The 25,399-nt window shown below is 35.9% G+C and overlaps 1 protein-coding gene across 18 annotated transcripts in view; it reads right to left on the bottom strand.

Annotated features, from left to right (window-relative positions):
- Window positions 1–25,399, bottom strand: part of Map2 (microtubule associated protein 2) — a 254,807-nt gene that overhangs the window by 163,256 nt on the left and 66,152 nt on the right. For all 18 annotated transcript variants that reach the window (XM_090354720.1, XM_090354728.1, XM_090354706.1 and 15 more), the window contains exon 2: window positions 21,575–21,624. The gene's annotated coding sequence lies outside the window, so the exon portion shown is untranslated. The remainder of the gene's footprint in view (window positions 1–21,574; window positions 21,625–25,399) is intronic.

The raw sequence follows: 25,399 nt of genomic DNA, 5'->3' as shown, positions 1-25,399 counted from the left end.
GTGATGATAAGGTATTTAACAAGACTACCTTACTAGGTTGAGAGATAACATACAAATCTTACACCCTTTATTTGCATAACTTTCACTGCATATCATAAAAACTAAGATATACATAAAAGCAACAAGTCTAGTTTATGACAAGCAGGTTATTAATAAATATTTAGGAGAATAATTTCAAAACAGAGCTGTTTAAATCTGAGACAAAGGTGAAACAAAAATATCCACAATGCTAATTTTTGTTTGGCAGCTTGTTTTCATTTTTATTTTGTTTTTTTTTTCATTTATTTATTGATTGATTTATTGGTCTGGTACTGGGGCTCTAATTCTGGGCCTGTCAGTCTCTCAACTTGTTCTGCTCAGGGACAGGGCTCTACTGTTGGAATCATACCTCCATGTCTGGTTCTTTGTTAGGTCACTGGAGAGAAAAGTAGCTCACATTATGGGTGTGAGCTCCCAACATTAATTTGCCATAATTTTTGTATCTATAATTTATCTCATTCCAGGACAGTTTTGAAGAAGGTAATTTTCTGAAGTGTTGAAGAGAAATTTCACTCTAGCTTTATGAATGTATCATCAAATATTTGTACAGTTAAAAATTATAATAAATGGAGCCAAGAGATATGCAACCACTATTATTTGTCATCATTTTTACTCTGGCTTTGCAATTTATTAATTCAGTCTAACAAGATAACAATATGTTGACCACAGTGGTTTTTTATTTGGGTCACAGCTTTCTGGGTAATGTGATTCAAATCCATTGATCAGCTTTCTTCTGCAGATATTCTGTAGATTACAGAAGACTTAACTGCAATAAGTGTACATACTGAAAAAGACATCACAAAGGACAAACTGATGCTGAGAGGACATAGGCATTTCTGAAGCATACTGCCACCTGCTCATGAAGCTTTGTGAAAACCAAATGCCTGTCTATGGTACTGTGCAAAATGTAGAATTCTAAGTGAACTGGAATGGAAATGGTAAGGTCAATAAGTGACATTTTCAAGGACAAGGAGGTGCATCATCAAGGATGAGAAATTTTGGGAAAAAAATACAATACATAGAAACCAAACTTCCATGTTACAGCTTAGAAAAGCCTTGAACAGCACTGAGTCAATAAAACAGTGATGAACTGCAGATGGTTATGGTTCCTTTCATATGAATGGCAAGAATAGGGAAATCTATGCTAAAGGAAAGAACATTAATGATTTCTTAGGACTTGGTAGAAAGGGGAAGATAGGGTGTGGGAGAGGCTGAGGCAGTGGTAGTTAAGTGGTACATTAACTTAGAAAAACTGATGCTGTTAACAGTTGTATAGGTCTGTAAATATATTTTGCAAAACACTGAATTGTATATTGTAAATGAATATTAGATATCTACATTATACTCAAATAAGGCTGTCTAAATAACTTAAATTTATCAAGCATCGATAATCCTTACTACTTAGGATGCTAAGATTTGAGGATCGTGGATTCAATACCAGCCAGGAGAAGAAAATCCTTGAACTTATTATCTCTAATTAATCACCAAAAAGTTGGAAGTGGAGGTGTTGCTCAGTTGTACAGTGCTAGCCTGGAGGAAAAAAAACCTCAGGAGCAGTGCTCAGATCCTGAGTTCAAATCCCAGATCCAGCATTGGGAGGGGGAACACCAAAAAAAATGAAAAAAGATAATTTAAGCATCCATTTTTTCAAATTATAATAAGGTACCATTGAGGTAGATAGACAGCACGTGCTTTACTGAGGGTAGAGCAATACTCCATGATTACCACAGTGCCTGGTAAGTCAAAAACTTCCCTCAAGACATGCCTTCAGAGGCTGGGAGTATGGGCTGTGGTAGAGTGCATGCTTAGCATGCATGAAGACCTGGGTTCAATTTCTCAATACCACATAACATAGAAAAAGCTGGAAGTGGTGCTGTGACTCAAGTGGAGGAGCTCTCGTCTTGAGAAAGCCCAAGGACAGTGTTCAGGCCCTGAGTTCAAGCTCCAGGACTGGAAAAAAAAAAGACATGCCGTCAGTGATTTTCAACAAAATCATCCAATGTCTCATCCAATAAGTCACACCAAAAGAAAGCTAATAAAGATGCTGATAAAATTCCTGAGACCAGATGAGCTGGTTCATCTGGCAAGCAGAGCTCCTTACCTAGCATGAAGGGGAGGAGAGAGGGGGGTGACCATCCTACTGTGACCTCCTGGTCCACTGGCCTTTCAAGATTATCTGGTCTCTAGGAGGAACATAAGCATAGCCATCCTGACAGGCCTGGACATGTGCAGATTTATGGCTGTAACAAACTCCACCTGCCAATCCACCTGTTCACCAAATTTGTGTCCAACAGTACAAGGTCCACACCCAACCGCAGCCTGATTAAAAAACCTCACCCAAATAAAGCGTCAGGGTTCTGGATCCTTGCTTGAACTTGCTGCTTCCTGGCAATATATTTTGCTTTTATTTCAAATAAATATTTTCTATCATTTTTATTAGGATTTATCTTTTGCATGAATTCTGCTCTCACCAAGAGAAAAGAGCCAAGGTAAGCTGAGCTAACTTTGGAGTGACATCAAGTAACCTTGTGATTTCATATACTCATTTTCATGTCCCTGCTACATCTATAATCCCAGTTAGGCAGAAGAAGTCATCAAAAGTAGGATATCTTCCGTTAGAGAGGAATATTTCGGCTCACAGTAACTCCTTATCTAAAAAATTATTTACATCAAAAAGAGCTGAGAATGGTGGGCTGTGGCTCAGGTAATTGTGTGCTTGCCTAGCTGCAAGGCTCTGTGTAAAAAATACACAAGAAAAACCTAAACTGAAAATGTCCTTAAACTAGTGGCATTTCAGAGCACAAGTGAACTAAATTATAGACGCTAATTACTTCATTACTCCAGGAATTCATTTCACTCATGAACCATGCTGCCTGTGGATTCTGTAGCAACTGAAGTATTCTTGCTATGTAACTCCCTATTGTATAAGAATAAAATTGAGATCCAGCTGGGGTTCAAACAAAACCAAACAAAATGACAACAAAATCAAGAACCCTGAATACTTCAAAGTAAGGAGTTAGTTACAGTAAATCCTCTTAGAACAATTGCCCTTGTACATTGTACCCTTGTACAGAGATTCCCTCCTTCTCTTCACACAAGTGACCCTAAGAGTTTAAAACTACCCCATAAACCTCCAGACAAAAGATTGAATCAAAGAATATGTAATAGTTCAGAACTAGAGTCAGAGGACCCTGGGCTGGAGTTTCGATTCCTCTGTTTATTTACAGTGGCCTTGGACAAAATCACCAACGTCTCCTGGCTTCTGACTCATTATCTGTAAAATAAAGATCCCAAACACTAGCAGATTTTTAAGTGCTAAAAGAGATTATGCCATGAAACTGATTAGCCAGTGCCTGCTGCAGACCTAAGATATACTAGCTGTTATTAACTGCAAGCTAATCAAAGGTCTCCCATCGATTACATGCAAAGTTCAGAAATAATCACAACAGCCATTTTTTTAAATCTGTGGAAGTTTCACAGATTTGGTAGGCTATTTTATAGTTGCATAGTCCCTTGGGGCAGTGAGGATACAAGTAGCCCTTTGGAGCCCAAGTCTCTAGGGTTCCCCTAGATCTTCTGCCAAGACTCATCTCCATTCTCCTCTCTCTGGGAAAGACCTTCCCTTGGTTTATCAACTGTCTTTCTCACCTGGACCTGCTACCTTCCCTAGTCATCTCAGTTATCTGTGGAATGGTCTTGAGCTGTGGGCACTGCCGGCTCTTCCCATCCCTGATCGGTGGCACTGCATGGATTCCATCCCCTACCCCAACACAGTCCACTGTTTAGGGGGTCTTTCCCTTCAACAAACATACCTTTGTCTAATCTGAACAGGAAGTCAGCCCTGACAATCAAGCCTTTGTTTTATAAAGCTGTAACTTATTAATAAATTAGTTCCTCGTGCCTTAGAAATTTTTCTGATAGCCAAACAAGACTGAAACGTTCCAAAATGTACACTGTAGCTCCATCTGCATGGTTGGATCATAATTTCTTTCTGCTTTTGTATACTATAGTCTGCTTTTTGAAGTTTCCCTAGTTAAAAAAGCAAAACTAAGAAACAAACAGTAAGCTTTAAAACCTTAGCTTTATGGGAGAAGTAGGAAAAATTAAGGAGACTCGGTTTTGAAACTGTACACAGGAGCCTTGAGCATGGAATAAGTACAGCCACTGGTATGGAAACACAAAAATCTAAATGGGAAAGGGAAGATGTTGGTGGGCAGGAAGGGAGAGTCAAAACACAGCTATTTTATGTTCACCAGAGAGCAGGCTAAAATATTCTACAATAGATTAAATGCATTACTCAATTCATTTTGATAAATTCATCAAACTTGTTCACTAGCTCAATCAGTAAAATCAGATGGCTAAAGCAAAGAGCTTGCAGACATAGTCTATACTGACTTCTGTATAGATTAGGATGTATTTTATGATCCCAAATTTCAGGAGAACAGTTAAAATTAAAGAAAAATAACTTAGAGGAAGAATTCTAAGGCTAAGACCATGTAAACATGGTCAGTTTCAGATTTAAGAAATGGAGTGGAGACATTGGCTGGCTATAGACTTCAGTCTTTCTCCCTCTGAATGAAAGTCCAATCAACTGTGAGCTATAAATTAATGGTATTAATGTTTAATTTTAAAAAAGGTTAGGTAAATGGGCACCGGTGATTCATGCCTGCAATTCTTACTACTACTCAGGAGGCTGAGGGCTGGGAATTGTGATTCCAAACCAGACCAAGCGGAAAAGTCCACGTGACTCTTACCTTCAGTTAACCAGCAAAATGCTGGATTGGAAGCATAGCTTAAGTATAAGAATGTTAGCTGTGAGGAAAAAGCTGAGGGCAAAGTCTGGAGTTCAAACTCTGATATTGGCACCAAAAATGAATGAATGAATTAAAAGTAGGTAATATTACCATCACCCTCTTAGAGCTATTATAAGTGAAATAATACATAGCAAGGGCTTCCCACTCAGCATGACTAGTAAGTCATGGTAGTGAAGAAGGAAATGATGCAAATTATGAGCTTACACAAAACAAATCAGCTCCAGATCATGTGAGAGCTGAGCACGCCAAGGATTCCTGCTTTCTAACTCTTAAGAGGATGGAAGCAATTAACATTGATACTTTATAAAACAGTATTTAAGGATGACTGCTTTCAAGAAGATCCTTGCTTTAGATGGGACTGGGTACATATGAGCATCCTAATTTGATCAGTGCCTCAAACTTGGATTGTTAAACTAACTTTAATTTAGCATTAAAAACAGATGAGTTGAACTGGGCCCGGAGTTCAAACCCAAACACCAGCACAAAAATTAATAAGCAAATGCACAAACAAAAACAGAGTAATTGTCTGCAAAATGCCTTGCTAATGACTCAAATTTTATCATTCCAATTTCAGAATTGAATTAATATAACTTTAATTAAAATAATTTAGATGACAAATAATAATTAAACAAGTATAAAATATTAAATTTTCTCAAATCCATATATATTACAAATACACATTTTATTTTTTTTTAAACTTACTGATGAAAGTCCTTTGCAGGCTCACTAAAGTGTTAGCATTTTTACACACTGTGGCACTTCACATGTAATAGTTACTCAGTGGAATCAGAAATGCTGTCTTAAATCAAATGTTCTCAAAAGCCACGTTACTAAATAATGAATAAAAACATTTTGACAGAGGAAGAGTGGATGTGTAAGTCCTGTAGTATAGACACAATATATGCATAGCATCAACCTACTGGGTACAAGCAGATCTTAAGCCAGGCGCAGAGGTTCACGCCTGTAATCCTAGCTATTCAGGAGGTTGAGATCTGAGGATCAAGTTCAAAGCCAGCCCTGGCACAAAAGGACCTGAGATTCTTATCTGCAATAAACCTCTAGAAAATGGGAATGAGGGCTTGGCTCAAGGGTAGGGTGGTAGCCTTGAGCTGAAGAGCTCGGGGACAGCGCCCAGGGTGAGATCAGGCCCCATGATCCACAAAAAAATCCAAAGATCTTAAATGTAAAGAAGTGCATTATCTTTTTATTCCTTATGAATCTATTTCTCTTTTCTATTTTTCTTATGGAAAAGAATTTATTATTAGAATTTATTATTTGCCATCTTACCTAACATTCTCAAAACAAACAAATAGACAAACACATTTGCTATTATCTGGAGTTGATTAGAAATGAAACATGCCAAAGGAGCTTTGAATAATCTAGAAATGATTTTTTATAGTATCAACAGAAATACTAGACTCAGTGATTATCCAGTCAGCAATTCATCCAGTCAATACCTTCATGTACAGTCTATAGAAGATCTAAAAACATGTTAAATAAATTAAACTGAGAAACAATAAAAATTAAGAAGCTAAGAGGAATCAAACAACATAGGCAACATATATTTAGAAACCTTCCAAACACTGATTATAATCTAATTCCATTTGCTATAGTTGGTGTGACTTGTAGCAAAGTAATTCTTCAAAATCTTAGAGGCTTCAAGTATTAAAAAAAATATTAGGCTGGGAGTTTGGCCTAGTGGTAGAGTGCTTGCACAAAGGCCCTGGTTTGATTCCTCCATACCACATACATAGAAAAAGCTGGAACTGGTGCTGAGGCTCAAGTGGTAGAGCTCTAGCCTTGAGAAAACCCAAGGACTGTGCTCAGACCCTGAGCTCAAGCCAGGACTGGCAAAAAACAAACAAACAAAAAACCAATATTGGTGGATTATTACAAAGAAAAAATGATAATACAGTGTGTTTCACATTTCTAGCATGCCTCCTCAAACTTCACAAATACAAATTAGTAAGATATAGCATTTAATTCAAGCTGAGAAAAATAACCTCAGACATTACGCTCTCAGATTTCACAATTTGCAAGATGTTTAAATCCTGTATAGACTGTCCTGTAGTCATATAATTGAATATTGAGCTTTCACTACAACTCTAATAATCTGTATTGATTTCTCTGATTAGTAAACCTATCAGTCTAATTATAATGGGACAAAGGCTACCAACTCTCTTCTACCCATTCTTCTCTTTTTTCAAGTAAAGGAATCCTGCAGTGTTCATTTGGTATTTCTTTATTCTTAGGACTACCACATTCATCTCTACAGCAAAATATTAACAAAAATCTGTTTTTGATGCATGGAGATGAGAACAAAAGATATTGGTTTCCCAGTAGGAAATACTACTAAAGGGTGTAAAGAATAAGACCATAGTCTTCTGCTTCTCCTTGGGAATAAGATAGTCAGTTCTGAAGCAGGCATTTGGAAAGAAAATAACAGTTCCATACTGAAGGTGGTAGGGCAAAACCATAAAGGAAAAAGAGGAGGATTTGCATCCAGAGATAAAGTTTTGTTTTCTTAAGATTTATAAATGTTTACATCCTAAACAGAAAATGTACAGTTGTCTTACCCAAATAAAACAAGAGTATTCAAAAAAAGAATTTAACTCTATGAAATAAAAAAGGAAACTAACTAACCCAAACCAAAAAGCTGAGAAGGTTCTCAGCCTCCCATCCCCATACCTTGATTTGTTCAGATATAGAACGTGATTTCCCTCCACCTTAAGAATTATCACAGGCTCACAAAGTGAAATACTCTCTGCTGTTTATATTATTAGCCTGCCATCTCTTCTGCATTTTTATGAGGTCACTTTCTCTACTCTCCATTTCCTCATTTAAACCACAGCAGCACCAAGCTAGCTCCTCTATCCCAAAGTACAAAACTTGTGAAAAGCATCCTGTATTCCAAATCCATTCCTAGTTGAATACACTTTCATAAAATACTAAGATGTTGAAAAGATGAGAATCATGGTATGACCTAAGAATATGCAAAAAAATACACACAAAAAAACCCTACACAGAGGAAAAAGAATAAATGTAATGGGAAGAGAAGAAATACAAAAATAGATTTGACTAAAAGCCAGCAACCACAAGAAACGAAAATATTACAGGAAATGGAATTAATTGGTTACTATCATGAGAGGTTTTTTTTCCCCTCCAGATTTTCTTAGGAAAGGGAGAGAGAGAAATTATAAAAGCAGTGTAGAAACTGTAAGTTTCACCAAGTTATCCAAATATTCTTGAATTATACAATTTCATGTAAATATGTGTTTTCTGGAGGAAAAATTGAGATTTTTATTTAGTGGAATTTCCCATTTGTCTTCTAGGAATTCTTCTGGTGAACTAATAAAGCTTCAGTTATAATCACGGGAACTTTTGTAAAGTAAGGTCTATATAGTTATACTATGATATCCTTTTCCAAAGGCATAACCATGTTTTTACTTAGTTCTTTTCATTTTGTTTCTTTTCTTTTTTTTTTTTTTTCAGTACTGGAGATGAAACCAGGGTATTGTGCTTGCTAGAAATGTGCTCTTTGGCTTGAGCCAGGTCCTCAGCCCTTTTGTTTGTGCTTTGTTTTGGGGTTGTTTCTTACTTAGCTCTGGCACTCTTCACCTCATCCTTTCTTCTTTTATCCTCTCAAGTATGTGGAATTAAAGGTGAATGCCACCACACCTTGCTGGGACATTTATTTATTTATTTTTTGTCTCAAGCCTAAGGGCATCCCAACTATAGGTTCACAAAGGAAACAATGTGCTTAGGCAGAACCTTTAACAGATCTGAGGCAGTCAGTGACAACAGATAAGCCTTTCATGAAGGAGTAGTTAGTTCTCTGTACACCAGAGTTTTCTATGTGGAAGTTATTCCTTTCAGTTATTTCCTCCTTATGACTAACTCATATCGTCGCATTATTTTGGTATAAAATGTAACAATTGCTTTTGAGGGCACAGTAAAATCAGAGGATGCCATTTCCAAATATGGATATGGAAAAGTGCTTTCTGTATTTTCAAAAATAGACATAGAAATAATTTTTGCGGAGTGGGGGTGTGGCTCAGTGGTAGAGCACTTGCCTAACATACTCAAGGTCCTGGATTTGATCCCAGCTCTATAAATAAACTATCCAATAATTGTCATTCATGCACTGAAGTATAAAAACTAGTCATTTTTAGTAGAAGTTACTTATAAAAAGTTTAGAAGATTGTCTATAGAAAGGGAAGATGCAAGCCCATAAAGAATGTTCAAATAGACTTCATTTCATTTCCAATATCAAAACTGAATAGGATAAAACATATATTAGAAACCATATGGAGACAGTGGCCTGTAATTCTAGTTGCTAGGGAGGCCTAATCTGAGAATTCTACTTTGAAACCAGCCTGGGCAGAAAAGTCAGTAAACTCTTATCTCCAACTAACCAACAAAAAGCTGAAGTGGTGGTGTGGCTCACATGATAGAGCACCAGCCTTGAGCAAAAAAGCCAAGGGAGAGCACTAGAACCTGAGTTCAAGTCCCAGTAAAAGCAACATCCACAGAAAGAATATATGCTTCATCTCTACTTAATATATATATATAAAGGATAAAAAAGACTATATTTCAATGTTTAAAATCATTTATTCAAGATGCATAGTTATGTAGCGGAAGAGACAAAACTGAACCCAGATATCCAGATTCCAATGCACATGATTATCACTAACTAGCACTGAGTAACAAATCTGTCCTCAGTAGTATATAACAACACAAATATCAGTAGAAAACAAGGAATATGGAACCCTTTTATACGTTTGTTTTCACTCACAGAAACCTTTTCAATTAGTGCATGCCTTGAGACATTTCACAATGTTCTGGCAAAAGACAGACCGAAGGATGGAAAACAAGATAACTAACTGATGGAGAGAATGACAATAGTTTTGTTCCCACTATTTTTCAAAACTCTAATAAAGCTGATGAATTGATACTTCATTCAAGTGCATTCTATATTATTACCTGATAATATGTTGGAAATTACTTGCATTATATCATTTGATTAGTATCTCATTTTAAGACTATTAATATAGAACTTTTCATACAGCTAAGAAGCAGCATTCAAACTGAAACAGATGATTCTATTATCTGTATTTGCATTTAGTGAATTATGTTTCTTAATTCTTGACAATTCTCCTCTGGCCCTACCTTATCTTTCTGATTCTCTCATGAAATTTACATCTTAAACATGTTATTTTATGCTTATAGGAAAAATTGAACAGAAACAACATTAAGATTGATTATACAGAGCAGTAAATAAGCTAACCAGGACTTTCAAAATGTAAGCTATTTAGTATCCTCTAGCATCTAAAATGCCATCTCAAGGTTTCCATGCCAACCTTTCCAGAGTACAAAAATAATCGGTGCAACATTTACACACTCCAGAATGCGTAGCTTTTGATGCATTAACCTGTTTCCTCTTTTTTTATAGGCTCAAATGAATTTTGCACATTAGAAATGGAAGGAACACCTACCAGTAAGCAATGAGGCAATTCATGTAACTATTGTTTCTGCAAATGTGGGACTATCCTTTTAATGGATTACAACTCTGTAGTTAGTCTAAGCTTTTCAAAATAGAGTTTTTATACATTATGCTTAAAATATAAACAGCAGGAAGCACTGAACACAGTATAAGTACAAGACAAATCTGGAAATCTAAGGCACTTCAGTTTTTGAATTAGACTACCTGGCAAGTGGAAAATAAATACAAAGTTCAAGGGGAGCTGAACAGATCTGCTGATTCCCTTCAAGGAATTTGAAGAGAAGATTCACTGTTGAATATCACAGGGATATCCAGTAGGGAAAAAGGAGTTCCCAGCATTAATTGGGTCTAACATCTAAACTGCAGTTCAAAAGGGTAACTGAAAAGCAGTGAATCAGGAGAGTAATGGAAAGGGTGCAGAAAGTACTGGAATGAAATAGAAACCCAACAACAGCACTAACAAGGATAATGATGACAGGACACTTAGCCAGTGATGGTAAGGCACACATGGCAGGTGCTTCAGAAGAAAATGTTCATTGGGAGTAATAATAAAGCAGAGAATCAAGTACAATGAGATGAGATTTAGGATGCTTTGGTGCCGCAAACTAGGGCTCTTATAGAGGAGCCTCCTCTGCATGACTGATGTGTAAACATTCATTCGTAGATGAAAAAAAACAAAGAAGATGAAGAGATTAAAGGGAGAAGAGAAACAAGAGAGCAAGAGAAAGGACTAAAGAACTATTTGCTGGTATTAACTAACTTAAAGTGAATATAAACATAAGAATTTATACATGCTTACATGTGTGTATATAAAGGATATATATTTATATATTAGATATTATACACACTACATATTATACATAGTACATACATACATAGATGTATATACATATACACATACATATACCTATGTATATTATTGTTACCATAAAGGTGATATATAGACAGGTCACAGTTACATAAGTCAGGTAATAAGTACTTTTCTTTTTAAACACTGTTATCTCTTCCCTTGTTTTCTACCAGTTTTTCCCTGACCTACTTCCCCTATAAGTTGTGTAGTTCATTTTCAAGCCCAGACTGGAAAGTCCATGAGACTCTTATCTCCAATTAAGCACCAGAAAACCAGAAGGGGCTCTGTGGCTCAATGTGGTAGAACACTAGCCTTGAGCTGAAGAGATCAGGGACAGCACCAAGGCCCAGAGTTCAAGACCCACAACGGACCTATGGTGGAGGTGGGAGATGTCTGTATGAAAAAAATGGGTGGAAATGCAAATTTTGTCTCTTCCCACAACCCTGCCTGAGCCTTATTAATTAAATGTCCTTTCTCTGACTTTCACCATTACAAGATATTGAGGGATTCTGAGTCTTGAGCCTACAACTCCCATGAACATATTCTCTGTTGAAGTTGATCATGAATGTGATTCTGATATTGTTTTTGAAGGGCTTTGGATCTGGCTGACAAGAGTTTCAACATTCCAAAATTTCTTCGATGTTTTCCGTAGCAAGTTAGAAGAAGATAGCAATCTTTCCAGCTGAAGAACCTTTTTCTTTTGTTTTGTTTAAAAATTTTGAAAAGAAGATTAAAGGGTTTAAAGAAAGAAGTATAAATTCAGATTAAATGAGAGAGCAAAAGGTTGCAATCCAATCAAACATCCTTTATTCTTGGATAATAAATTGTGTTTTTCCTAGCAATGACTAAGTAGGGGGCCTAATGAGGTGCTGCCATATAATAGTCTCTTAAAACTTCAATTGATGCCTTTAAAAACTCATTTAAAAATGAAGACAACTAGCTTTGCCAATGCTGGATTGTGTGTTGTTTTCTTAATTTTATTGTAAAAGTGTTGAGTGGAGGGGTATAGTCACGTAACTCATATAACGTTCTTTTTGAAAAGTGTCTCCACCTCTGTCATTTCTCCCAGTTTTTCCCCTCCAGGCCTTGTCTCCCCACTCCCACCCACCCCATCCCCCACCCCCCGCCAAGTTGTGTAATTCAACAGAGTCTACAGAGTATCACTGCTGAATTGGTTCACCCTTTCCCCAGCATTTCTGTGTTTCTCCTTCCCTTCCCTGAATCAGATAAACTTAAATATAAAGTCAAGGGCATATAACTCAAAAAGGGCACCAAAACAGAAAAAGCCAAAGAAGAAAGAAAAGGGGGAAAAAACCCTCACACAATACAATTTAAAAAAACCATTTTTTTCCATTGTCGGAGTTCATTTTAATGAGCATCATTTTATATGACTATATGCACATAGCTGTTGAGCCTGTGTTATCCTCTCCTAAGAATATCATCCTTTGCTCTCACTGTGTGAATGTTTAGAATTCTAGTTAATTAATCATGTCCAAGACATCGATATTCTATCTCACTTCAGTTGGAATGGCTATTATCAAGAAAGTTAATAATAATAGATGCTGGTGGGGATGTGCCCAAACGGGACACTACAACAAAGTTGGTGGGAATGTACACTTGTTCAACAACTCTAGAAAGCAGTATAGAGGTTCCTCAAAAGACTAAACATAGAGCTTCCCTATGACCAAGGAATCCTACTCCTGGCATTTACCCATATGACTACAAACCACATACTAAAACCATCAGCACAACCATGCTTGCTGCAACATTTTTTTTTAACCATAGCTAAGATATGGAAAACCCAGATGCCCTTAAGTAGATGAATGGCTCAAGAAAATGTGATACATATTCACAGTGGGATCCTATACTTCCATCAGAAAGAATGACATGGCCCCACTTGTAAGGAAATGGAAAGACTAGAAAACTATTATATATGAGAAGTATGCCAGATCCAAAGAAACATAGGCTGCATGCTTTCCCTCATTTGTAATAATTACAATGTACCTATAAATTGACAAGCAAATCCAGTGGTTAGTAAGAAACACATAATTATACTTGGACATGATTAATTATACTGCATTATGTTTTAGCATTTCAGGTAACTGTTCTAAGAAGTGCATGCAGGCAGTTAAGAGGTGGTTTCTACGTGGAGCAGAGTGAGCACACTTGTCTCAGCACATGTAGTGCTCTAGAAAGCATCTGCTTAATGAAATAAGAAATTCACTCAGTCATTTTACACAGCCTGGAAATAACATTAACCAGCTCTTGACTGGACTTGAAAGGAAAGTTGGCCTAACAATTTATTTTCAAAAAAAGATGCCGTGAACTTTTGTTGACCTCACTGTCATTGACCAATTTGGATAGACAAACCAATGGCACTAAATAGTATTGATTGACATTTATCCTAACATGCAACTCAGCACAGAAGTTTACTCTAAAGTTATTGCATATGTTGAGGGAGGTTAAAAGTAAATCCAATAAAACACAATGAAATTTAAAATTACCAGGCTGCCATTGCATAAAAGTTTGAGCAAAGGGGAATGAAGTTGAAAATTATTACAAGAAACAGATCCACTTGGACAAGTCAATTGTCTCATGAGGGAAAATAATTTGCCTTGCTAAAAAGTTATCTTCAGCAGTGACCTAAAGTTTTTGTTTTTTAATATGTACCTTGATGGGAGGGGAGAGGGAAATGGGGACTTAAACATGAGAAGGGGTATCAATGTGCGAGAAGGAATGCACCCACTATCTGACAAATGCAACTGTAACCCCTCTATACATTAACCCAACAATGAAATAATACTTATTTAGAATGATTGATCTTGTGATAGTCTTGCACAGACAACTAAAACTTATGAATGCAAGAAGAGTTCCTGGCTTCATTATTAGTCAATATTGAATACTTTCTCTATGTTCTTCTTTGGAATTCTAATATACACACATATTTTAAATAATTCCAACTACACTTTAAGGAGTAACTCTAAGTAAATGGTATGGAAGAAAGGATGCTATTATTAGAGTGTATGGATTTTAGCTGTGGATATGTGGATATATTAAGAAATGAATCATGGCTGTCTTATAGGGAAGCCTGTCTTTAGCAATCTTCTGATCTATTCATCATCAGCAGATGCTCCCTCTGGGTGTAACCTGAGTGATTACTCCCAGAAAGCTCATAATTGCAGCAATTAGGGTCTCATGACCTTCAGCATGTTCCTCCTTTAAAAATAAATTTAAAAAAATAAAAAGGAGGGCAGATGGCCAAGCATTTAGCATGTGAATGAATATTGTGATCTCTTAGTAGAAGAGTTTCGGCTACATGCACTGGGAAAATGGAAATGTCTATTCACAAACACTGCCCAAAGAGCCGATTAAGTTCTTTTTAAGTTAATCCCTCTGCTCACCATACCGAAGCCTCCTTTCTTCTTAAAGCCCTGACTGAGTTGTGCTATACCCAACAATTTACCTAGCACTCTGGAAAAGCAGTAGTAGCAACTTACTTCTACCTTTCAACTTAAAGCATGTTTTTCTTTGTTTAACAGTACACTAAAAATATTCAGAGAAACAATAACAGATGATAATCGATTAGGAAAAAAAAAACATTTGGCCCTTAAAAACAAAGCTGTAAACAGCAATTTACAAAGCTGCTTTTAAATGATGCTGATATCCCAGGCCTGGAATCCTACATTCTTAGGAGGCTGAGATCTGAGGATTGAGGTTTCAAGCCAGCCCAGACAGAAACATTCTCATGAGACTTATGTCCAATTAACCACTCAAAAATTGAAAACGGAACTAGGGTTCATAGTGGTAGAGCAATAGACTTGAGGGAAAAAAATCTCAGGGACAGCACCCAGGTCCTGAGTTCAAGGCTCAAAACCAAGAACAAATAAAAGTTTCTTTTGTTGGCCCACAAATTAACCAAAAGTATGATAAAAGCTAGGCACCCTGTCCCTTATTTTCCATCTGTGACATTTGAGTTATTCTCTCTTAGTCACTTTGTAATCACCTCCAGAAAGACAGGATTTGTCACCTCACAGATAAGGATCATGGGACAAAAGGCAAATTTCCTTTCAGACAGGCAAAGCCATATTCTTATCATCATGTCACAAAAAGCTAACTCTGTTCCCTAAGATTGGCTGAAAGCAATAGACCACTAGCGGCTAGACAATAGGGACAGACTTGTTCCCCACTTCCCTCAAGTGATTAAGTGGTTATGACCTTCAGAATAAAGGCCAATCAGGCTTCCACACTTGTGACTGAGGACTGTTCTAAGGAAGCATGTCTATCTCACCAGTAACTCCAGTCCCTTATCTATTTAAAGCTAACCTTAAAATATGATCTTCCAGAGGCTGCCTTGTAATCAATCGGCTTTTTCTGTCATTCAACATGTCTCTTCAGTTGGTATATGGGGCCAGACCTGATGTATGAAAGTCATGGAGGTTGGATCTTGGGTCAAAAAACCTGGATTTTTTTTCAACATAGACAGAGTTCTTTGGGGATTTCTTTGTCCTTTTCAACTTTATGCAAAAATCTTGATACAGTTAAAATTTTGATACTGTACAAAGTAACCAAAAAAGATGTTTGTGCTAGGCTCTTTTGTTATCTGGGAATTAGACTATGAGATACAATAAAGCCACATATTAAGAGGTCTTTATTAGAAAGCCAGTTAACTGCAAGTGGACACATATCTCCAGAAAACTTGTAACCTCAAATACACTTCACTCTGTTAGAAAACTGAGCTGTGAGGAAGAAAGAGCAGAAAAACAATCTCAACAAACCTGAGCAGCTCTAATGGAGACCTGTGGAGGGATGCCATGGTGACCAGAGGAAAATCAGGAGATATGGTACAAAATGGTGGCCGAGATGGTTGAGGCCTAAATAGAGTTATGGTCAGGAAGCAAGATGTGGACGGAGGCAGTGGGGGAGTGGCATGGAGGGAGCAGCTAGGGACACTTTCAAATTCATGGCATAGTACTGGCAAATCTAGTAACCTGCTGTCCAAGTCCCTGCCCCTGCTTCTAGAAATTAAGGCACACTCATCCTCTGGAGATGGGAACATTTTTTTCTTCCACCAGAAAGACAAGATGGTGTTGGTTAGACCCAATTCTCTAAAATCCACCACATTCCAAGATGGTGCCAATCAGACTCAGTATTCTTATTTCATTTTGAATTAAATCATGGCCCCAACTTTGTATCTTTGTACTTTTATCTGAGGTATTTCCTGCTGCTGTCACTTTACAACCACCTTGGCTGCAGCAAAGGAAAGTATCTTGTGTGGTAGGTAAACTCCCCCTCACCCTGAGGCAGTCTGTGGAAAGCAGTTTGGAAATTTCTCAGAAAATACTCCATCATCCAGAAATATCACTCTTGGGTACTGATCATAAAGATTACAAATCAGCCATTTGCACAACCATCTTTACTGCTGCATTATTCACCATAGCCAAGGTACAGAAACAGCCCACATGACCCACAATAGAAAAATAGATCAAGAAAGTGTGGTATATATACACAATGGAATTTTACTCATGGATTAGAAAGAATGATATAATGTTATTCGCAAAGAAATAGATGGATCTGGAAAAAACAATGCAAGTGAAGTCAGGCTGAGATAGACAAAAGAGTACATGTTTTCTCAAATATGTTGAAGGCAGATCTAATTTATAAATATACAAGTGAACAAATATGCATTTATTTTGTGCCACTCCTGGGGGTGGCACTTGAACTTAGGGCATGGATGCTGATTTTGAGTTTCTTTCACTCAAGGATAATGCTCTACCACTTGAGCCACAGCTCTATTTCTGACTTTTTCTGAGTAGTTTATTGGAGATAAGAGTCTCACAGATTTTCCTGCCTGGGCTGGCTTTGAACCACAATCCTCAGATCTCGGCCTCTGGCGTAGGCCGAGTAGGACAGCAAGTGTGACCCGTCATTGCCCAGCTTACTATTAAACATTAATGACAAAATTTCAGAAGACACATGCACTAGTGAACAAATCTTAAGATACTTGATTTATTTCAGATTTGTAAAATAATCTTAATAGCTTTTGAAACACTTTGAGTGAAGACGAGTCTTTCTTTACTTGTGCAACATCTCAACAGTAAGTCAGATTGATGGAAAAAAGAATCACTCTTTTTCCATTTGTTAGAGTTCTCAGCCTCCTTTTCAAGAAAACCATAATAATGATTTCATTTCTTCTAGAACCAATCCTACTACTATCTAGGAAAAAAAATGGTGATGTTGGGACCCAAAACCCATAAGCTTCATAAACTGGGTGTGTATCACTGAGCTTTACCTTCAACTCCTAAATAATCTCTTCAAATTTCTTATACTGCATATACATGTATGAAATATCACAGTGAAGCCTTTCTGAATAATTAACATACATTAGAAAACCAATGAAAGACAGAAACTTATAAAAGATCATCTCTAGGATGAGCAAGCAGAGCAAATGAGGAGGGCAAAAGAAGGCAAATGTGGTCAAAGAAGAGAGTAAATATGCACATGGGTGAGAATGGAAGGATGAAACTTATTGGTTGAAGAAGGGAGGAGGGCTCGGTGTGGTGGCTCACGCTTGTAATCCTAGCTAGTCAGGAGGCTGAGATCTGAGGATCAGGGTTCAAAGCCAGTCTGGGCACAAAAGAACCTGAGACTCTTATCCCCAATTAATCTCTAGAAAACAGGAAGTGGGGCTTGGCTCAAGTAGCCAAGAGCTTAAGAGCTCAGGGACATCGCAAAGGCCCAGAGTTCAAGCCCCATAATCCACAAAAAACAAAGAAAGAAAGAAAGAAAGAAAGAAAGAAAGAAAGAAAGAAAGAAAGAAAGAAAGAAAGAAAGAAAGAAAGAAAGAAAGAAAGAAAGAAAGAAAAAGAAAGAAAGAAAAAGAAAGGAAGGAAGGAAGGAAGGAAGGAAGGAAGGAAGGAAGGAAGAAAGAAAGAAGAGAAGAGGGAGGATACAGGAGAGAAACAAAGGAATTGAATCTGTTCAAGGTACACTGTATGCATCTACAGCCATGACAAAAATGAAATGCTTTTGTGTAACTGATAAAAAAGGAAAACCACAATATTATTAACATTGCCCTCTATCATTATAATGAGGACAAGCATTTAGTTTATTAACCTCAGTGGTTGAAGAGTGTAAAACAGAACAATGTTCAAAAGCCAGAGTGACAGAGCCAGTGAAAATAATATTATTTAGAAATTCTATTTAAAAAGAAAGTCAGGATGTTTTGATGACTTTTAATGATATAGCTATTCCTTTCTTTGTATTAGTTTCCTATTTTATATTAAATTATAAAGAATGGGAAATCATTGTTTGCTAGTCAAATTGAGTAAATAATTAAATCCTAAATTGAATATTGGCATTGAAATTGTGAATTCAGACTGCACAAGGTACCAGTGAAATATAAATTGGTAAAATATTCTGGACATACTTAGAACTTGATATTTTTCATCTTAAAAAAATTCATTTTCTCAAACTACATAATTCTTCAAAATGATGGCAAGTGGTGAATCTAACATTTTAGTAGAAGGATATTCAGGGCATCACTATTTATAATAGTAAAAGCTAGAAACTGTCAACTTTCTGACAACTGGTAAGTGGTGAAATAAATTATAAATTTATATAAGGAGAATTAGTCATTTGAAAACTCATATTTTCAACTGGAAGTTATAAGATACAAAACATAGCTTCACTTTATAAAAACAAAACATGAATAGAGAATAAAACAGCCACATGTAGGTTAAAAATAAATCATATATTTACATATATATATATGCATGTCTAAAAGAAAATTTAGGCCAAGTGAACTTTCCTATTTTCTATTTTTCACTCTAATTCCATTCTTTTAACAACTTTAGAAAATTTTAAGTTTTCTTTAGTCTGTGTTCATTAATATTCTGGTTCATAGAATATAAAATGTAACCCATTATTAACCACAAACAAGGAAAAAATTACTCCTAATTGAATTATAGAACCATCTAATTTTATATAATTCATTGTTAAAAAGGTTCACTTTAAAATCAGTGAAATGTTGAATGGCATTTCTGATATTCTATTTTATATATTGTTTAGTATAGTTTGCTTTTATATAGAAACAATAGCCATTTTACTCCTTTATTGTTAGAAAAAAAAGCTTTTTCCATGTGGGACTCCCTTGAAAAAGTTGGCTCTAGTTGAGAACATAATGCTAATTATCTATTTATCAATATAAATTTGATTTTTGTGATAGATGAATGTATTTTTAAAGTCTTGTGATAACTAGCTACTTTTATAAAACGTGGCTTACATAACTAATTTCAAATTCTTTTTCTTGTTATTTGTGTGTGTGTGTGTGTGTGTGTGTGTGTGTGTGTGTGTGTGTGTGTGTGTGATTGGACTGAACTCAGGGCCTCATGTTGCCATGTAAGTACTCCATCACTTAAGCCATGGGTACAACCCAGTTTTTGGGTTGATCATTTTCAAAGCAGGACCTCACTTACTGCTTGGGCCAGCCTAGGCTGACGTGCTCTTACTGAAAAGTAGGTAAGAGTGAAATTTTGAGCCACTGTGTCTGGCTCAAATTTATTTTAACAGTCTTTTCACTCTCAGGTGAGAAAACTTGGTTTAAATATGTTTTAATGTCTGTATGATATATTTGACCATATATATATATGTATACATATGTATATGTATATACTTACATCATCTTGATATTTCACATTTCAAGCAAACACATTCAGTGTTCAGAGTTCACAAAAGCCATTTTTCTATGTGGAAAATATACAGGCTACTGGGTTAAGATAAAAACTTCATATATTAATGTTATGTTTTTGAAATTTATAAATATCTTCTTTCTTTTTCATTTCCATTCTTTTTTTTTAAAGTGGTTCAGAGCCTGACAAGATTTTAGATTGCTATGTTGATAATGCCCATCAGAAAACAAAAAGAAAGGGAAGAGAACTGGAGAAGGAAGTCATGGCTTACTTCCAATTACAATAAAAGTTAAAAATTCAAAACTTAGCCCTGTGCACAGAAAACATTCCTGATTCAAATACATATACACTGTATAGCTCTCATTCTACCTCTCATTTCTGTCTGACAAATAGATGGGATTGGGGATGGTAGAGGAAAAGTATAGAAAAAGGTACAGAAAAAGTCTAAAAGCTCTTAAAAGAAACTTCACAGTAAATGCACATGAGTTTAAATAGAATATACGACACAGTGAACAAAAAGAAAACCAGGCTTAGATAGTTCCAATAAACTAAATTCAACTATGTCACATATAACAACATAGTTTATAATTACGCTTGTCTAGAAACTTTACTTGTTTTCCTTTATTAATTGGTCAGTTAGAAATAGGCATAATTCCAGCCTGTTCTGTCTTAACTCCACATAGATTAAAAGATAGGAAAGCATAGTTTGTAGTTGCAAAGAGAAATAATATTAACATTTCATCTAAATGTGTGTGTGTGTGTGTGTGTGTGAATGCATAATGATGGTAAGAAGAACAGATGGGAATTGTGATAAGATTAAGTTCCTATTTACCGTGTGGTTGCTGTATGATAAGTAATGCAGCTTAAAGAGCTCAGTATGAACTCTGAAGGGAAAATTGCTGGGTCATATAAGCATGATGGAAAAATCAATGTTTTTCTCTATGTCTATCATGAATGGAAAGCCTATATAAATGTTTAGCAACACCTGGTAGTTAGCTTTCTTATAAGCAACAAAGTCCTCATTCATTCCAGGGCTTCATTTTTAATTTTAATTTTTAAGTCTGAATGAATGTTCTTGAAAGGAAACTAGAAGAGGTAAATGAAAGCCCAAGCCCATCAATATGAGGACTCTCTAAGGCTCTGTTATTTATCCAAAGCACAGTTAAGCTAGCTTCAGACCCTCTGAACAGAACAAAAGAACAGTCTGCTAATTCAGTGAAATTTGTAGTGCATAGTGTGTTTTCAACTCTACCTTCCTTAGGAAACACATTCTCTCTGGGCACCAAATTGTAGAGTCAGAAATGTTTTCCTACAAACCCACGAAGCATACCATTCTTTGAAGTATTAGTCTTCCAACAAGTCCTTTTTTCAATATCCTTGCTAATGGATTTAAATCGAATCTTTTTGTTTAACCAAACTCAGCTAGTAAAAGGAAAGAAGTCAAACATTCATTCAATGGAAAAACAAAACCTACAGTATACCAACTATTCAAATAAACACTATTCAGGGAATCCTGTGTGCTACTGAGCCAACTCAGAAAGGCATCCAGTTTCTATCCAATGTCAGCTTTTTACCAGACTTTTCCAGAATATTCTGACTTAGACTTAGCAAACTGACTATTCAAAACACCTTTACTTTTTTTTCACAGTTCACTCATGATTAATAAAAATACAGAACTGACCTTAATTCCAGCCAGGAGTTTCAAGGTATGTTGGATCAAATCAATAATATCTGAAAGAAAAAGAGAAAAATTCTAGGTAAAATTAAACCAATTGGACAATTCATCTTTTCTTTTTACTAAGTGGAAGAAGGTAAGGTCAGATATGAATTTCTCCTCATGCCATAAACTGCAGTAGCTAAAACACATTCATTTACAACACAACAACACATTATTTTCCAAATTACTCTCTAGATTTATTTGAAAATATATACTAATTGCCAAAACTAGATACTATTTTAACTTTCGACTATTTTTACACATTTTAAAAACATATGACTGTTATATTATAAAACACCTAATCAAAAAGTATTTAGCACATTGTATTCCTAATATACCACCATTTCGTTTAGAGAGGGATGTTTAATTAGAAACAATAACATGAATTAATTTGGATCTTGCCATAGACTGAATGTTCGTATGCCTAGTTCCTTGCCTAATTCATATGCTAAGTTCTAATTCCCAATGTGATGTACTGAACACAGGACTTTGGATGGTAATTAGTATAACTCAGAAATGCAGAAATTGGAACTAAAGGTTAAAACACACAAAGTCTCCTTTATCCTTTCTGTCATATGAGGACAGCAAAAATGGAAGCAGCGCACCATGAGCAGACAGAATTGATGACCTTGGCCTCCCCGGCATCCAGAGCAAGAAGTAAATTTCTATTTTTTTTTTAAATAAGAAAACTATCTATGGTATGTTTGTTTTAACATCCCAGGCAGACTAAGACAGATTCTTACTGTGAATAAATGCCCACAAAATGTGTAGATTTATAGTCCAGGACCCTCAATAAGTCTAAAGGCAGCAAACAATCAGGATAATTCCCCTGGCAATTGATGAATATTCCTTTTGGTTTCTTAGGTCTCAGCTTTGTCATTAAAATATTCGGAGAAGTAAATATATGGAAAGGCACACTGACAGAGGAAAATAATAGAGAAGGCCAGTCAAGGACAAAAGCAAAACAAAAAATCTCTGTGCCAAAAGTCAGTGTGTCCTTTGGGCAGAGAGCAAAGAAACAACAGGATGACAGTGATTTTCTTGACTTGCTTTAGGTCACATGAATGACAAAATTTCCAACTAAAGAGAAGTTATTGTGTAGAAATTCATGTCAGAAATGTTTTACTATTAGACCCTTTGGATAAACTCTTAAGTTTATCTAAAACTGAATTATTCAACAAAAGAATAAAATAAAGTGGGATAGTGATGACTTATGCCTAATAATCCTAGCTGCTTAGGAAGCTAATATCTGAGGTTCCTGGGGGAAGAAAGTGAGATTCTTATCTCCAAAAAGGAAAAAGAAGAAAAAAGGCTAGAAGTGGTGCTACAGATGAAGTGGTAGAGCTCTAGCCTTGAGCAAAATGCTCAAAGGCAGTGCTCAGGTCCTGAGTTCAAGCCTCCTGACCAGCACAATTTTTTTTTAATTTAAAAATAAAATACAAGAAAGCAAAGAAAGCTAGTAAACAACAATTGTATATGAGATACTTGATTTTTAATCTTTTTAGGCGTGTGCTTGAGAAAAGTCAGCTTTTTCAAATAAGAATGAACTAGCAGGTTGATATATCTTGTAAGAGTTTTTTTATCCATATATTTTTATTGTAATTAATAGAAGGGTTACATAATATTCACCAGTGTTACATTATATTCAATTACTTCACATGCATTGATACCCTCTCTCATGTCTTGGTCCCCATTTCCCTCCCCCGACCCCTGCCCCTCATCTTGTTTTCCCCAATTCCCTATCTGATTTCAAATATCCAAATACGCATATATACAATATATCAGATAACAAGGTGAAATACTGTAACAATATGAGATAACCAAGAGACAGCAAAAGAGATGAGAGACAACATAGTACATTAAGGACAACAATCACTCGTTATATGGCTTTTATTTCTATATCCTGGAGGTCCTTTCATTTAGTGTTATACTATCTGGTCTTTGAGAGTTTTTAAAAAGAAAAGAAGAAAATTTGGGGCATTAATGGAGGGACTTGAAAGATAATACATTTTGTACAATTACTGATGTTATTTTATTTTGACACAAATATTATTCTACCTTTGAATAAAGTAAATATTTCCTCAGACACATGTTTTTCCAGGATACCAAAGTAAATTCACATAGGAATGAGGAAATATTTTCAACACATAAACAACAACAAAATATAACAGCATCCATTAGGCACCATACCAACTAAACTGAAGTAGTTTACAGCTTCAAAATTAGAGAGTTCTACCTGTCTTTCAGTGACATTATAGCTTTTCAAAGAAGGTTTTTTTTTAAATGATATTTGAATATAAATGGGTGTAAATGTCCTGAGTAGCTAGGACTACAGGCATGAGCCACCAGTGCCCAGCCTGAAGTTCTTAATATAGCAGAGTTGTGAACCACTCAGATGGCTGAGATCTGAGGGTCATAGTTCAAAGCCAGTCAAGAAAGTCCCTGAAACTCTTATCTCCAATAAACTACTCAGAAATAAAATAACAGAAGTGGTGCTTCAACTCAAGGGGTAGAACACTAGCTCTGAACACAAAGAGGCTCAGGGACAGTGCCCAGGCCCTGAGTTCAAGGGCCAAAACCAGCCAAAAGATCAAGTCAGTAAATAAAGAAAAGAAAAAAATTAAAAAAAAAAAAACCAAGAAACACAAATGGCCATAAAAGAAAACGAGGAACTACGTTTTTTTTAATATGGTTCTAAAATGAGGGAACATATTAGGAGATTGGAAAGGGCAGTTCTAAGTGTGAGGAACTGGCTCTAAGTGTGGCTGGGTGTATATATCCTATATGCACAATCATATATGTGAGATTTAGCTAAAAGGACATGTGAATACAAGATGATAGAAGATGTGGAACAAGAGATGAGCATCATACACAGTACACCTTAATCTACTGATTATGTCATTATCCTCCAAGGAAAAGGAGATACTTAAAGAGACTTTGTTTAGATCCAAATATTTACTAGATTAAAAGAAATGACAAATGATGTGAGTGCACTTAATACAGAAATTGAAATACTTAAAAATCCTAAAAATGGTAGATTTTATGTTTCATATTCTTTATGACAGAAAAAAAATTGTGATCATGTTATCCAAAAACCTTACCTAGTGTTCTACAAGCTAAACCTGCTCAATAGTATTCTAATACATTGAAAGACGCATTCTCAGGGTGAGGATACTACATTAACTGGAATAGTTTAAAGGAGTTAGTGCAACTGTTTCATAGAAACAAATGCCTGTTTTTGAGCAGTCCCAAGCCACACCTTTTTTTCATATATTTTTATTGTAATTTATAGAAGGGTTACATTATATTCACCAGATAGAAGGTGCATTACTTCACATACATTGATACCCTTTCTCAAGTCTTGATCCCCATTTCCCTCCCCCATCCCTGCCCCTCATCTTATTTTCTCCCCTTGCCTATCCGATTTCAAATAACCAAATAAGCATATATCCAATATAACAGATAACAAGGTAAAATACTGTAACAATATGAGATAACCAAGGGACAGCAAAAGAGATGAGAGATAACAGTACATCAAGGACAACAATCACTCATTATATGGCTTTTGTTTCTATATCCTGGACATCCTTTCATTTAGCGTCATGCTATATAGCCTTATGTATCTAGGTTTTGCTCTATTGTAAACCTCTGCTAGGAGAGCCCAAGGTTTCTACTGATTATGACAAATGAGGGAAACCATTGAGCCTATGTTCCTTTGAGTCTGGCTTACTTCACTTAATATGATTTTTTCTAAGTCTTTCCATTTCCTTACAAATGGGGCAATGTTGT

This window comes from Megascapheus bottae, chromosome 21 (assembly GCF_031878675.1).
Source record: "Megascapheus bottae isolate mThoBot1 chromosome 21, mThoBot2.hap1, whole genome shotgun sequence".
NCBI lineage: Eukaryota > Metazoa > Chordata > Mammalia > Rodentia > Geomyidae > Megascapheus > Megascapheus bottae.
The sequence above is the reverse complement of the archived record's forward strand: the minus strand, read 5'-3'. Positions and strand labels throughout refer to the sequence as shown.